General features: G+C 42.1%; 1 protein-coding gene across 10 annotated transcripts in view; it reads right to left on the bottom strand.

Annotated features, from left to right (window-relative positions):
• PPP6R3 (protein phosphatase 6 regulatory subunit 3) overlaps positions 1–15,972 on the bottom strand; it is a 1,665,951-nt gene that overhangs the window by 1,272,448 nt on the left and 377,531 nt on the right. The gene's annotated exons all lie outside the window — the stretch shown is intronic.

The following is a 15,972-nucleotide window of genomic DNA, read 5'->3' as shown; positions in this document are numbered from 1 at the left end:
GTCTACCGAGGCACAAGATGGCTGCCAACAATTTCTGTTTTGAAGTGTTGACAGACATTGGCAGCCAATCAGCATGCAGCTCGCACACCGTACGCGTACGGTGCGCGCTTATAGATCTATCATATTCTTCAAATTCGATTTTCTCAACAACTACTGGAGGGATTTACACCATTTAAACAATAGGGCGATCTGCGAATCAGACTACCATTTTGCAAAATTTGGTGTAATTCCATTCAGCGGTTCGGGCTGTAGCGGTGACTAATCGTCCTATTGAAATTAACATGGGGAAAACTAGTTTTGGGACCCCCCTTTTTTCTCTGCCTCCGCTTGACGAATCTTCCCGAGACTTTCAGGGAAGGAGCGGAGCGGGCCATCTTCACGAATTTCTCAAAGAAGATTCAACAACCAGCGGCAAAGTTATTCCCAATAGAATGTTGCGGATTTCCTATGGAAACTAGGTCCTAACTATAACTACCTACTAGCGACCGCCAGTAGGTAATATATATAACTACTTTTTCTAAGCAGGAGAGAAGAATTAGAGCCATTGTAACTAAACATTGGCCAATTGTTTTGGCTGATGTGGTGTTACAAGAAAGGTTGCCCAAGGTACCATCAATCACCTTTAGGAAAGGTAAAGGTATGGGCACTGACATTGATAAAAACTCTCCAGAAACTAGGAAACCACCACTCTGGTTGCACTCTGCCAATGGCTTCAGAAGCTGTACCTAATGTCGAGCCTGTAAGTTTGGGTGCAAGAAGACGAGCTATTGGACACCTTTTGAAACATCTCCTGTTCTTATAAAAGGCAGCTATAATTGCAAAACCGAATGTGCTGTTTACGTTCTGACGTGCACTTGTGGGCTAAACTACATTGGTAGTACTAAGCAGCCAGTGCACGTCAGAATATTGCAGCACATAAGGGCAATACTACACAACGATCCCGCCTACCCTGTGGGTAGACACTTTGCTAGTTGCCATGATAAAGACATTAATTGTCTAACATACTATCTTGTCAGTGCCATACCGAAATCCAAGAGGGGTGGCAATAGAGAACGACAGCTCAGGCAACTTGAGAACAAGTTCATATTAGAGTTTGACGGCAATTGGCCATAGGGATTAAACACAGAAGATATGCACACCTTCTTATAAGGGTATACGTTGGATTGTTGTGTTGATGATGTAAATGGTTATAATTATGAGGTCTGTCAATTATTTGGTACCATTGGAGACTTACAAATACTTCCAAATAGTCCGCTGCTATCTTTCCTAGACCTTTCTTTGATTAATGTTTTTATAAGACAATGGTTTTTTAGCAATATGCCATTTTACGTAATAATTTTGATCATTTTTAATATTTTACCCCGGCTGGAGTATTTTATTAATGATGGATTACAATACGGGCTTGCTATCAACTATTATTATTGTATCTTAGTATATTAATCAAGGTCTTAGCATAAAAAGTGCAATGCAGTAATAAATATATTATGTTATTTTACACACTACTGTTTTCTGCACTGTCATATTAGTTCCTAATTTAGGACCTTAGCACTCAAGGACTTTTATTGGGTATTTAGGTTGCCTGGATTTATCAGGATAATATTGCAATGTACATGGGCAGTGCATGTGTGAAAAAACAAAAAAACGCCGATTCAATATGGATTTACCCAGAGAGAATGTTTTTGAATTCATTTCAATTACCAATTGTATTTAACCAACTGTAGTTGTTTAAATATGCTGTATTTGTTAAATTAATGTTGCGTGCAAAATACATCAACATTTTAAATTAAATGAATAGCATACAAGCATGTATAGGTGTAGGGCATGGAAAAAGTACGCTACACACCTTGCTTCTGAAGTCTTTTTACACTGTCTTTTGACCATGTAAATGTTTAATGCAACCCAGGTGTGCACTTTCACTACATGTATAAAAATAAAAAAATAGTGCAGTTTAAGCTGAATCTGATCAAGGGCTGCACAGCCCGAAACGCGTCGTGAAAAGTGAATAAAGTTTTTTTTTTGCATGAAAATCTGCTGCAGAGGCCCGAGTCCTTCCTCGCCAGGTGCTTGGTGGAAGTGGTCGGGGTAATCTTTGGATATATATATACACATATATATATATATATATATATATATATATATATACACACATATATACACACACACACACACACACATATATATATATATATATATATATATATATATATACACACACATACATATATATATATATACACATACACACATACATATACATACATATACACATATATACACATACATATACACATATATACATACATATACACATACATACATATACATATACACATACATACATATACACATACATACATATACACATACATACACACACACATACATATACACATATATACATACATATACACACATATACATACATATACATACATACATATACATACATACATATACATACATATATACATACATGCACGCCAATTCGCCATCAACTGAAGCAGCCGCCCCAGAACAAAAATCCAGAAATGACGAAAGAACAGACCCAGTGATAAGGGCTTAATCGAGGTGATTTATTCTTGCCAGCCAGCCTGCCGCCGCCATTACGCGTTTCGCCTTTACAAAGCTTGATCACATGGCCCATTACACATATATATATACATACATATATATATATATACATACATATATACATACATACATATACATACATATATATACACATATATATTTCGTTCCAGGTTTCCCATTTGTGGCAGGCACACCCAGGACTGCTCCTCTCAAAATCATGCTGACAGACAAACTCCTTGTACTTTGCCGACGCGTTTCGGATTTGACATCCTTCTTCCTGGGCACTTTAGAAATGACGGCAGACCACACAAGCACTGGCTTAATCCCTCATTTATTTCAAACTTGACTCCCAAGGCATTGTGGGACCAGTAGTGCATACCAATGCATGCCGTCAATTTCATTACAATCACCAGGTGTTAAATGTCTGTAAGTCTTTTAAATAAATAGGGCGTCTCCTGTTTCACTGCGAGCTGTCTCAATCCCGACAGCAAGTAAACCCACCTAGCTGCAGAAGTGGGATTCCCTCGTAGCAAGGCAACAAAGCAATCACCGAACCGTGTCCCAAACAATCCGTGGTTGACGGACTTCTGCAGCTTCGTGGTGGCGCCCGCCGTGACCAAGGGCGGGCCACTAGTATTTCGTTCCAGGTTTCCCATTTGTGGCAGGCACACCCAGGACTGCTCCTCTCAAAATCATGCTGACAGACAAACTCCCTGTACTTTGCCGACGCGTTTCGGATTTGACATCCTTCTTCCTGGGCACTTTAGAAATGACGGCAGACCACACAAGCACTGGCTTAATCCCTCATTTATTTCAAACTTGACTCCCAAGGCATTGTGGGACCAGTAGTGCGTACCAATGCGTGCCGTCAATTTCATTACAATCACCAGGTGTTAAATGTCTGTAAGTCTTAAATAAATAGGGCGTCTCCTGTTTCACTGCGAGCTGTGTCAATCCCGACAGCGAGTAAACCCACCTAGCAGCAGAAGTGGGATTCCCTCGTAGCAAGGCAACAAAGCAATCACCGCACCGTGTCCCAAACAATCTGTGGTTGACGGACTTCTGCAGCTTCGTGGTGGCGCCCGCCGTGACCAAGGGCGGGCCACTAGTATTTCGTTCCAGGTTTCCCATTTGTGGCAGGCACACTATATATATATATATATATTTCAACGTCCGCTCGTAAAGCGCTGACAGCGGCCCCTCGGGAAGTGGCACCAATGCCGGCCGAGCACGCCGGTAAAGTCAATTTTCAAAAGGTTCCAGAGTAACAGTGCTCACAGTCCGCAAATTAACACAACACCTCAAACAGCTCCAAGGGTGTTTATTTAAACCAACATGTTTCGGCTGCGGACAGCCTTGATCACGTTAGTTTCAAAGTGTACAGTTTCCGGTAAATAATGCCAAGTTTCATGGTCATAGAAACAGGACTTGGTCACACATAACGTAAAAGTAAAGTTACATATTCGTAACAGCCATATTAACATAAATCGTGTAATATGCTGTAACAGGTATTGTCCACCATGCAAATAAAACGATATAAAATAATATTTGACATCGTACACATTTTGTTAATAATACACCAATACGTGGTTGCCCATTTCTTGTAAATTCTTCTGTTAACTGCACAGGAAAGAACTTGTATATATAATGCCCCTAACAAAGCATACATCTCAATGTGAGCATAAATGACCACCGCCATGTTAGTAGTTGAATTGCAACTCGGAACTACACGTTTCTATGACAACCTAGCGTGGGAAAATTGCATAGCAGCGGTTAAATCCCAGCCCTTCAACAATGCGGTATGCCAGGATAGAAAGTGTGATACACTGCAAGAAAGTGTATCAGCGCGAGCAAAGTGCGTGCAACATGTATGTGCATGTGTGTCTCAGATCACAACTGACACATGCACCGCCATGGTTGTAATGAGAATGCACCTCGGAACTGCGCGTTGCTGATACAGCCGTGTGAGGAAAATTTACATCAAAGGATTGAATCGCACCCCTGCATCAATGCATAGTGCATGGAACAGAAGTGTAACACACTGCAGAAAAGTGTACAAGCGCAGACTTGGTGCGTTCAGATAATGTTGCAAGTGGTTAGGATGCAGTAAGTGCGTGATAACCTCAAATCTGGGAGATAGCCACAGGGACTACAGATGCATCGGAAAGCGGATGTGAGCCAACATTCAGCAAGAGTTTACAGTGCACATCTTAAAAGTGCACACTTGGTACATGCTCACCAATGGTCTATGTCTGTGAAATACAGGGGAGCAACAGGGCAGGGAACCATGATAGTCTGATCAAATATCAAAACACAAAACAAAATGCCAAGTCCAAAGTGTATGGTAGCCCCCAAAATGGGGCCTACCTTATCGGAAACTGTCTAGATGTCAAGTGAAGAAAGGAAATAAAGTGCTCCCAAAGTGAGTGTCCATTATGTGGCAGGACGTGAAAGAAATTAATTGCAGTTGAGTTCATTGTGAAACCAAATCTGTAAAAGAAAAGACATAAAATGCCGAAATTCAGTGCTTGAAATCTCACTAAAAACATCTTAAAAAAATAAACAGTGCATACTGGTTGAAGGAAGAAGCATAATATTACAGGTAACTCAAAAGAGAAGCTGACACAAAGTACATAGCTTATACTTTAAGGTGAACTGCTAGCTCCTCATCCTGGTTAAGGCCCCCCGGGGTCTTAGTCTGGAATTCAATGATATATTTAGACTCCTTTTGTCTCAATTTCAGGTTCCTGTCTCTCTCCCCCCCCCCCCGAGGACTTCTCTCAATTTGTTCCAGTATCTGGAAGCTCATTTCAGCTGGGTTGGAAAAATGTATTTCAGCAAAATGCCTTGCCACAGGGTACTTTTCGTTCTTGTTGGCTATGGCACGATAGTGTTCAAGCACACGGTGTTTTGCTTGTTTAGTACTACTACCGATATACCATAACCCACACGGGCAGACAATGACATATATGACAAAATCTGTACTGCAGGTCAGAAATTGAGTCAGCTTTCTAGTTATCCCATTGTATGTGACGGATTTTTTGTGAGTACTGTGCCTGCAGGCCTTACAATGGCCGCATGGGAAGAAACCCAATAGGCCCAGATTCTGGGTTTTGGGATAAACAGTAATGTCACTTTTCACCAACATATCACGTAGAGACTTGCCTTTTCTGTACGTGATAAGAGGCGCGTTGGATAAATCCTTACCGATCACGTTGTCAGCAGTGAGGATGTTCCAATTTTGGGATACTATTTTGCGAATTTGTTTAGATTCGGTATTGAAGGTGAGAATAAGACGTGTTTGATCCTCCTCACTGGTAGTCTCTGTTTCATTTTCTCTGTCTTGTAATGTTTCTGCTCTGGGAATACCGTCAGCACGTGCTTTGGCTCTTTTAATGACCCACCCGGGGCAAGATGGCGGCCGTGACCAGCGGCTGAGTGGCAGCAGTGAGAGAAGTCCTCGGGGGGGGGGGGGGGGGGGGGGGGGGGGAGACAGGACCCTGAAATTGAGACAAAAGGAGTCTAAATATATCATTGAATTCCAGACTAAGACGCCGGGGGGCCTTAACCAGGATGAGGAGCTAGCAGTTCACCTTAAAGTATAAGCTATGTACTTTGTGTCAGCTTCTCTTTTAAGTTACCTGTAATATTATGCTTCTTCCTTCAACCAGTATGCACTGTTTATTTTTTTAAGATGTTTTTAGTGAGATTTTTGAAACCTATCAAGCACTGAATTTCGGCATTTTATGTCTTTTCTTTTACAGATTTGGTTCCACAATGAACTCTACTGCAATTAATTTCTTTCACGTCCTGCCACATAATGGACACTCACTTTGGGAGCACTTTATTTCCTTTCTTCACTTGACATCTAGACAGTTTCCGATAAGGTAGGCCCCATTTTGGGGGCTACCATACACTTTGGACTTGGCATTTTGTTTTAAGTGTTTTGATATTTGATCAGACTATCATGGTTCCCTGCCCTGTTGCTCCCCTGTATTTCACAGACATAGACCATTGGTGAGCATGTACCAAGTGTGCACTTTTAAGATGTGCACTGTAAACTCTTGCTGAATGTTGGCTCACATCCGCTTTCCGATGCATCTGTAGTCCCTGTGGCTGTCTCCCAGATTTGAGGTTATCACGCACTTACTGCATCCTAACCACTTGCAACATTAGCTGAACGCACCAACTCTGCGCTTGTACACTTTTCTGCAGTGTGCTACACTTCTGTTCCATGCACTATGCATTGATGCAGGGCTGCGATTCAATCCTTTGATGTAAATTTTCCTTACACGGCTGTATCAGCAACGCGCAGTTCCGAGGTGCATTCTCATTACAACCATGGCGGTGCATGTGTCAGTTAGTTGTGATCTGAGACACATGCACATACATGTTGCACGCACTTTGCTCGCGCTGATACACTTTCTTGTAGTGTATCACACTTTCTATCCTGGCATACCGCATTGTTGAAGGGCTGGGATTTAACCGCTGCTATGCAATTTTCCCACGCTAGGTTGTCATAGAAACGTGTAGTTCCGAGTTGCAATTCAACTACTAACATGGCGGTGGTCATTTATGCTCACATTGAGATGTATGCTTTGTTAGGGGCATTATATATACAAGTTCTTTCCTGTGCAGTTAACAGAAGAATTTACAAGAAATGGGCAACCACGTATTGGTGTATTATTAACAAAATGTGTACGATGTCAAATATTATTTTATATCGTTTTATTTGCATGGTGGACAATACCTGTTACAGCATATTACACGATTTATGTTAATATGGCTGTTACGAATATGTAACTTTACTTTTACGTTATGTGTGACCAAGTCCTGTTTCTATGACCATGAAACTTGGCATTATTTACCGGAAACTGTACACTTTGAAACTAACGTGATCAAGGCTGTCCGCAGCCGAAACATGTTGTTGGTTTAAATAAACACCCTTGGAGCTGTTTGAGGTGTTGTGTTAATTTGCGGACTGAGAGCACCGTTACTCTGGAACCTTTTGAAAATAAATATATATATATATATATATATATATATATATATATATACACATATATATACATTTTTATATATACATACATACATACACATACATACATACATACACATACATACATACATACATACATATACATATATACACATATATACACATACATATATACACATATATACACATACATATATACACATATATACACATACATATATACACATATATACACATACATATATACACATATATACACATACATATATACACATATATACACATACATACACATATATACACATACATACACATATATATATATATATATATATATATATAAATATATCACCAAGAACTCCTCCGTAGGAAGAAGAGAGGCCACACCAGGGGGAATAGCGAAGGCTTCTTTATTCAGTAGAAAACACACAGTGGCGAATGCATTTCGGCGTTTCATTCGCCTTCCTCAGCGCCAGGGGTATGTGCACGGTTCAGGCATCAGTTAGACTTTAAATGTCCTGCCTCCTCCTGCTGCTGGACACGTGCCTCCGGCCCTCCAGGTAAGTACCAATCGCATAACACTGCCTGCAGGGTGCTTGTGGTGTGATGCCTACAAGACCCAGAATGCACTATATATATATATATATATATATATATATATATATATATATATATATATATACATACACACACTGTACATATTGATTGTGCCAAAACTCTCATTATGTTTATACTCCACGGGTACTAAAAACGCATTAGTGCACACTGATAGCTTCATGTATAATGGTTGTAACCCTACATCAGATGGACACATGAGTCAACATATTAATATGGTTTCTCTGCATTTTTGCACCGTTCTGGATTGTCCCATAGACACATTTATCTTGTTACATTTTGCACTTTATCCATATTGCATGGTTAAATTTGCACAGGTCTCATGTTTACGTTTTGTAGCACATCAGCACTTTATTATTGCAATGTTGCACTAATCAATGGCGTATTTTACCACTGTAGACATTGCAGTTTCCATGCATAGCGCCATGCCAATACAACGTATTTGTTTTTATACATTTTGAATGGGACTAATTGCAAGAAAAGGGCTTTTTTATTTATGCCAGTGAACGGACAATGAAACCTTGTTCTCAATGCACTTTATTAGCAATTGCATCGTCTGACTAATATATATATATATATATATATATATATATATATATATATATATATATATCCAGTTCCCAAAGCATAAACAGTTTATGCAGATGCACTCCACTCCAATGAAAAGTTTTACCACTCCAGAGTTGTATTTGCAGAAAGAGGGTGTATTCAGCAAATAATTTTAGCATGATGTATCGAGTGATGGAAAAAACACCCAACGCGTTTCGATGAAGAACTCGTCTTGCTCACGGGATGCCCCCTGAAAACTAACCAATTCCCAGTGTCCTGACTGTGTGGCTACTGAGGCTCCCACCACCAGACATGTTTCTGGACCCGTGTCGAGAACCTACCGCTCTCGGGGGCCTGAAAAAAATGCACATCCTGGGACGAGGTGCCAAGCTTCCTCCCCCTAGATGAGCAGGGGAAGATTTAAAGGCATGCCGCCTTTGTGAGCTTCTCCAGGCCACTTCCTATCCTCAGCAACTAGCCCCCACCGGTTCTGACCCTCACTTTGGTGGGAAGATAGGAAACCCTAAGTGAGGAAAGGGGGTGTGCCAGCCTCTGCCAACCCCACCCCTCAGGTGGGAGAGGCGAGGTGAAGCCCAACTCTGGGCTACTGACATCTTGAGGATAGGGAACCCTACCCAATCAGAGCTAGGCCCCTACCCCCCTCCCATTGGAGAGTGGCAGGATAGGGGGTGTACTCACCCCAGGACAGGGACCCAATGGTCCCTGCCCTTGCCCTACCTGTAACTCCCCTAAATTAGTATTTAGGGGCACCCCGAATCTTCCTTCCTCAGATCCCAATTTGAAAGAAGAACAAGAAACAAGACGACCAGCCGGGCAGCTGCTAACAAGAGGAGGACACCAACTGACTTGGCCCCAGCCCTACCGGCCTGTTGATCCTTGAACCTGCTCCTGCTAAAACCCCTGCGTCTTCTGTGGACAGCAAACTCGAAAACACCGGAGGACCTGCCTGCCTTACTCATCTAAAGACTGGGACTACCACAGTGGTTCTGCTCAAACAGCAACAACCCCTGGTGCCAGCCAGGAACGGCAAATCCAGCACACTGCACCCACCGAGCCTGGCCCGAGCCGGAGTAGACATACACCACAAGTACATCCCCCCCGGCAACTGTGACCTGGAATCCAGTGCCCAAGAACAATCTGACGATCCTGACTATGCCTGCAGCCTCATAACAAGGGAACCATCCAACCGCGACCAGCTGAGGTAAGATTTCCAGACGCCAAAAGACACCCCTGGACCCGGCACCCCACTGCCCCCTGTGCCCAACTCCTGGGTGTCTACCTATCCTTCAACAACCCAACTTACCTCTCTAAGTGGTGGTTGCACCTGAAGAATCCCGTCCCCGAGCCTGCAGCCTTTGTTCAACTTCCAAGTCTCCCATTGAATAGCATCAGGCGCCCGAAGGCCCAAAAGCACCTTGCACCCAGCCGCCCAAGTGCCGCTGGAAGTGCAACAACTACTGTACTCCCCCACTTGCCCTGTGTAAGTGACCAGGAGTTCAGCTCCCACAGCCGCGTGGTCTGCCTGCTAGTAGCCACCAACTAAAGGTCCCACCATGCCATTCCAGTTTGAACCCAGCCATATGCAAATCAGTCTTGACCCTGCGCCCAATGGGAACAGTCCAGACTCAACTGCCAGGCCAGGTCCTCCGTGGACTGGAACCAAGCATCCTAGGACTGATTTCAGGGCTTTACACTTCATCAGCCAGGATAGCTTGATTCCAGTGGCATGAGAGCATGGAACCCCCTAATAAACAGTTTTTCTGGTCTTTAAAAAACAAGTTTTTGTAGTGATTCTTACAAAGCATATATTTAATTTAAAGGAGATATAATGCAAGGAATATAGAGACTTCTGTGATCTACTCAAACATTTATTTAAGATATTCTTAAACAGCTGAGGGGTTTTCAGTTACTCCATACTGAATATTATGACATTGTAGGGGTGAAAAAACACTGCCAACAGCATTGTACATTGCAATACCATTAAAACGTTTAATTGCATAACCGTCTCCAGTTTTTCTGCTTCCATATGTGCTGCGGTGTCGACAAAAGTGCCAAAAAACTTATTGGAGTAAGTCTTGAACCATCATACATTCTGGTGAGAGAGGAGATGAAAGGAAGGGTTTACAGGAGCAGACCAGTAGTCTAGCTTGGTCCAGTGCACAGCAGGAATTGTGGGAGGCCTAGCCCAAGCAGCTAAAATGGTCTTCGAGAGCCTCATTAAAAGGCAGAAGGGGCACTGCTGGTCAAATCGTCAGATAGAGAATTTCAGTAAGAATATTAGACTTGGATTCTACAGTCAGGAGAGGTAGTTCCAATACTTCTGCTGCCTTTCTGACTATGGCATGGTAGGACACCACTCCTGGCAGTTGAGGCTCTTAAGGGCTACACATTTCCAATTCATCCACTACACAGGCATCACCTAGTATGTGTACGAGAAGTTGAAGGTTCATCTGCCAGGGCAAATTAATCACTGCCAAACAGGCCCTTTCATAAGACTGTCTAGGTTCTCTGTACTGCTGTTCTTTACAAAGGTGGTGTGATTCCCTCTTTGGTCTGCAAGGAGGTTCGGGGATCAGAGACTGGCTTGGAGTTCGGAACCAGTTGCATGACCAATGGCGCAGAAGGAGGAAAAGGGGCAAGTGGAATAAACTGTGGTGCCAGTTGTAGGTCTGGAGCCATGGGAGCCAAAGGGGCCACAGGTATGAAAAGGTCTAACAGTGCAAGAAGCAGGAGACAAATGGTGCCTCTACCGTTCCCATGGGAGCCAAAGGTGCTCTGGGGAGAACCAAAGTGCTCCTAAATACCTCAAACCTGGCATTCAGGCAGAACACAAATTCATACCTGGAGAAGGGAACTCAGGATTTTGAGAAGGTAGTACGGGAGGCAACAGCGATGGGCTGCAAACTGATGCAGCAGATGAGGACAGATCACCATCAGCTTTGGTTAAACCAACAATTCTGTAGGGTTTGAAGATTGTCAGAGGAACTGGCTTTCTTGTCTTTGCTCCTTGTGTTTGTGCCTCATTGACCTTGAAGCAGAGGTCCTTGCGTGAGGTAGGGAGCTTTGTTTGGCCCATCATCCTTAGCTCTGGATATGAAGATTTTTGAATCCCATTCTTATGGCATTGGGTTGCATGCTTTGACAGAACAAGCAGGATCTGGAGTCATGATCAGACCACAGAAACCAGGGGTAGACTTGTGGATTCAGTGACCATTATCTGACCGTCACTGCCTGGCTTTAAACCAGACAAGATTGGAAGTTACATAGTAGCATTGACAAAAACTCAAGAAAAATTAATGAAATATACCGGACAGGACTTTCAAGTAGTGAGCTACAGACCTGAATCAAAGGTGCAGAAAAAAGGTTATTGACGTCAGGCAGCTGGTAAGTGTGCTTGCTTTATGGCTCCATTGATGTCATTATGAGATTTCTAATGTAGATATGTAGCAGGCACCCTCTATGGGCATAGGAGAGATATGAAAACTTTGTGGATCTAGTCTACGCTGGGGGAGTATCATAAGGTGAGGACTCTCCAGGTAGAAGTATCCATCAGAAATGTGTGGCTTGCATAGTGTGTGTACCTTCCCAATTACGCAACATCCATCTTTCTGATGGGCACATTCCTTGACAATGCGACCACATATGTTCACTATGACAACGTGGATGAGCATTCAAAATGATTTATTTTGCATGAAATAGGCAGATTACAGATAGGGAAATAGATATGGCACCAACATCTTTCCCAGCCATGAACAAGCAGGGCATAGATATGAAAAACATCCTGTAAGGGGACTGAAGGGGGGGTCGGGGGAATGCAACTGAAAGCTACGTGAACCATATACAATATAGGGTACACAGGGGGTTGTAGCTCCCTTACATACAAAGCAATGTCAAATGGGGAATCGGTATTCTCTAAAACAGCTTACTGTTATTCTTCAAGTGAGCATTAAAAATCAACAGGCCAGTTTGATGCCATTTTGATGGCATCATAGGAAACTTATTTACTAGTTCCATTTCAGAAGGCCTCAAAATTACATACAGAATAGGATCCACTTGCACAACTGACATCTTACACCAAGCATGTCAGGGGATCTCGCTCTTAAAAGAGCTCAGTAGTATACAATTGATCGGACCATTGCTTACTGATGTGGGTGATTTCCTGATAGCTACCAGGACATCTAGAGTACCAGAGGAAAGACATGGGCAAGAGATTAGCCAGAAAATACAAATATCACCCACTTTAAATATTTTTAATTTCCTCAACTCTTCTGCCTACTCCTCTATCAGATTATCCTCCCACCCTTCAATCAATCCTTTCACATTTCCATAATATCTATACATTCAAAGACCATTTCCTTTGCACAGCTGTTCATGCTTTCACCCCTCCATCCATGTTTCCATCATCCCAGCTATAATTGTCAACAACTGATCCTTTTGCGCTTGAATCTATTCTTTCATCCTTCCAAACATCCTGCCTTACATACTTCCTTCTTTATTTTCACTACCTTTCAGCCTAACTTTTATTTTTCAAGTTATTACTTGTTTATATTTCCTTCCTTACTCACCATCTTCCTTCTCTGCTTCTTGTATGTATGCATATGGTATTTCTATAGAGCAAACGTAGCCAAAAGGAAGCAGAGCACTTTATGGGATCAAAGATAAGCATAAAATCATAAGAGCAATAGGAAAGGTACCTTGTTTGTGAATGGTAAATGCATTGGGATGTAGAGTCCTGTAAACAACTTTCCTAAACTGGAGCCGTGTCGGGGTGCTCCTGATGAATAATAGGATGTTCCTGATCAAAAAAGACATGGAGTTTTTATTTTTTAATTAATTTTTCGTCTGCAGTCTGATGGTGTTCTATCTGCAGATGTGTCTAGAGAACCATTAGAAATTATAAGCATGTCTGCTAGACAAGCAGGGTAGCAAATTATGTACCCGGGATGGGAAATGGAGAGGGCCGGAAAGAGGAGCCAATGGAGTTTCATCAGGATGGGGCTGATTTAGGGATGGACGAGGCATGCAGCAGGATACAGGATGCTTGTATAATGCCCTTAAGGAGTACCAATGGGGAGTCTATGGAGCGGGCATTACCAGCATCCAGATGCAAGAGTGTGAGGCCTTTAACAGCAGCAGTTGCTTTCTGGAAGAAACTTTCACTTTCTTTAGAAGACTGCATCTTCATTTTCCAGTATCTATCTATTGTCCTTCCTTGCATTATTTTTCACTTCTTAGCTTCCTCTTTACTATAAGCAATATTTACTGTGCTGTCCTTTTTAGACGTTTCAAACTAATCAACTCTTAGTGGGACCCACATCACAAGGTCTTTGGGTGCAGAGCTGACCACTCTTAAGCTGTTAAAGCAGAGGATTCAGAACACCATTTGCCCTAAGTAAGCTCAGTTTAGCTCCTCTGCAATCAGCCCCAGCAGATGAGCTATTTGGCAATTAAACCTCCATCAAAAGGGACAGCTTTGAAGGAAGTTAAATACCCTCCCTCTAGATAACTTGCAGACAAACTGAGCCAAGACAAAGACTGGATGCACTTCGAACTGAATTAGTAGCACACCCAGTTTGGGGTCCCCAATGCCATCAAGATGAAGTTGAGGCCTGCCTAGTTCAGCTCAGGTGGCTGAGTTAGGACAGGCTTAAACTAGCTAACTTTGGATGCTCCACCAGGTAAAGCGGGATGAGACTTGTCAAGGGGAGCAGAAGGGCCTCCCAATGTTATCAGTTGGTTTTAAAAGTTCATAAGTTATCTAAAATCAGAGAAAAAGAATGAACCTAGATGCAACAAGCTCTTCGAAGATATTACCAGGTATTCACCGGGATGTGCAGACCCCAAAGGTGATATTCTGTTCTATTACTGGTCCCCCAAAATAAACCTCAGGAACTTCTGGTTTTCCCGATGAAAAGGAATATCCATATATGCCTACTAGAGCAGAATCAATATTTCTAAATAGCAACTCCCACCCCGCCACAATCTGCTAGGATACTAAAAGGGGTCGCCTCAAATGTCCCAAATGAAGCCTAAGAGTACAAGCCTACCAAACCACTGAAAGTATCCAACCTGCACTCTCCTTCAAGTGAAGTGTATCATACAATGTGGGACACCATATATTCGGATTGTTTAGGCTCTTCTGAGACATGCAACTTTAGCTTAGTTTCCCAACAACATAAACCTCAGACTGGAACCTGTGCTTTTTTTGCAAAAAAACTGAAAAACGGGCAAACAAACCACAGCTGGATTCAAGCACAAGCTACTGAATATTAGCATGACCAATGAGGTTTAAGCACCACAGCAATAAAACTTTTTTTAATATGACATACAACAGTTTAATATTTAAAATGTCTTCTAACATGGCATGACTGGACAAAAACGAGGACTCATTACACAAATATTTATAATTGTGGTTTCAATTCAATTTGACCTAATGATTTTGGCTAGAAGTGGCCCACATCTGCCTCTATTTGGTTTGTCAAGTTAATATCTAACTTTTACGCTGAAAAGAGGATTTGGTAAAAACCGCTCTGGTCTGACTTCCACACAAAAAAAATTGATGTGGTCACGGGTCAGCATATTTATTGGTTTATACTGCAATACAGGATCCATAATAGGATGAAAGTTTTGTATTATGCTCAGGCTCTAGGATAGCATACCAGTGTTTTGAATTTCAACAACCCATGAATTGAAGTTCAGTGTTAGCAATAACTGTGAGAGGAAAAATGCGTACAAGTCCAGAACAGATAAAGCTGCTAAAGGGGATCTGAATTATTATCACAGGTAGCTTTCCAAAGCGGTCTCTCCAGAAAATGATTGTTGAGCTTAGGCTGTTAGGATTATCGGTGCTTGAAAGAATATAAAGTCAAAATGTCTTGTCCACCAGAAATTAGTAGGTTAAGGTGGCATATTCAGGGTAATGCAAGAGCGAAATAGTTGCCCCTTACAATCTACACCACGCCAGTATTCAATGAATATCCTCTAACATCTTTAGTGTGGGCATAAAAAAATGGGGGGCAATCACTAAAAAATAAAAAGGCTTTAGCCCTGGGTAAAATTGTGAGCTACAGCTTAAGAGGACTCAAAAGGATGACTAAAAAGGATAGGTTTTTTTATTTATAGAAGCTGCCCTGGACACGACAATTGTAAAACACAATTGACCCAAAAATAAAATTGCTAGACAGAAAAGGGGATAAACACCCTCACTTTACTTTGTG

This window comes from Lissotriton vulgaris, chromosome 2_1 (assembly GCF_964263255.1).
Source record: "Lissotriton vulgaris chromosome 2_1, aLisVul1.2, whole genome shotgun sequence".
In the NCBI taxonomy this organism is placed as follows: Eukaryota; Metazoa; Chordata; class Amphibia; order Caudata; family Salamandridae; genus Lissotriton; species Lissotriton vulgaris.
The sequence above is the reverse complement of the archived record's forward strand: the minus strand, read 5'-3'. Positions and strand labels throughout refer to the sequence as shown.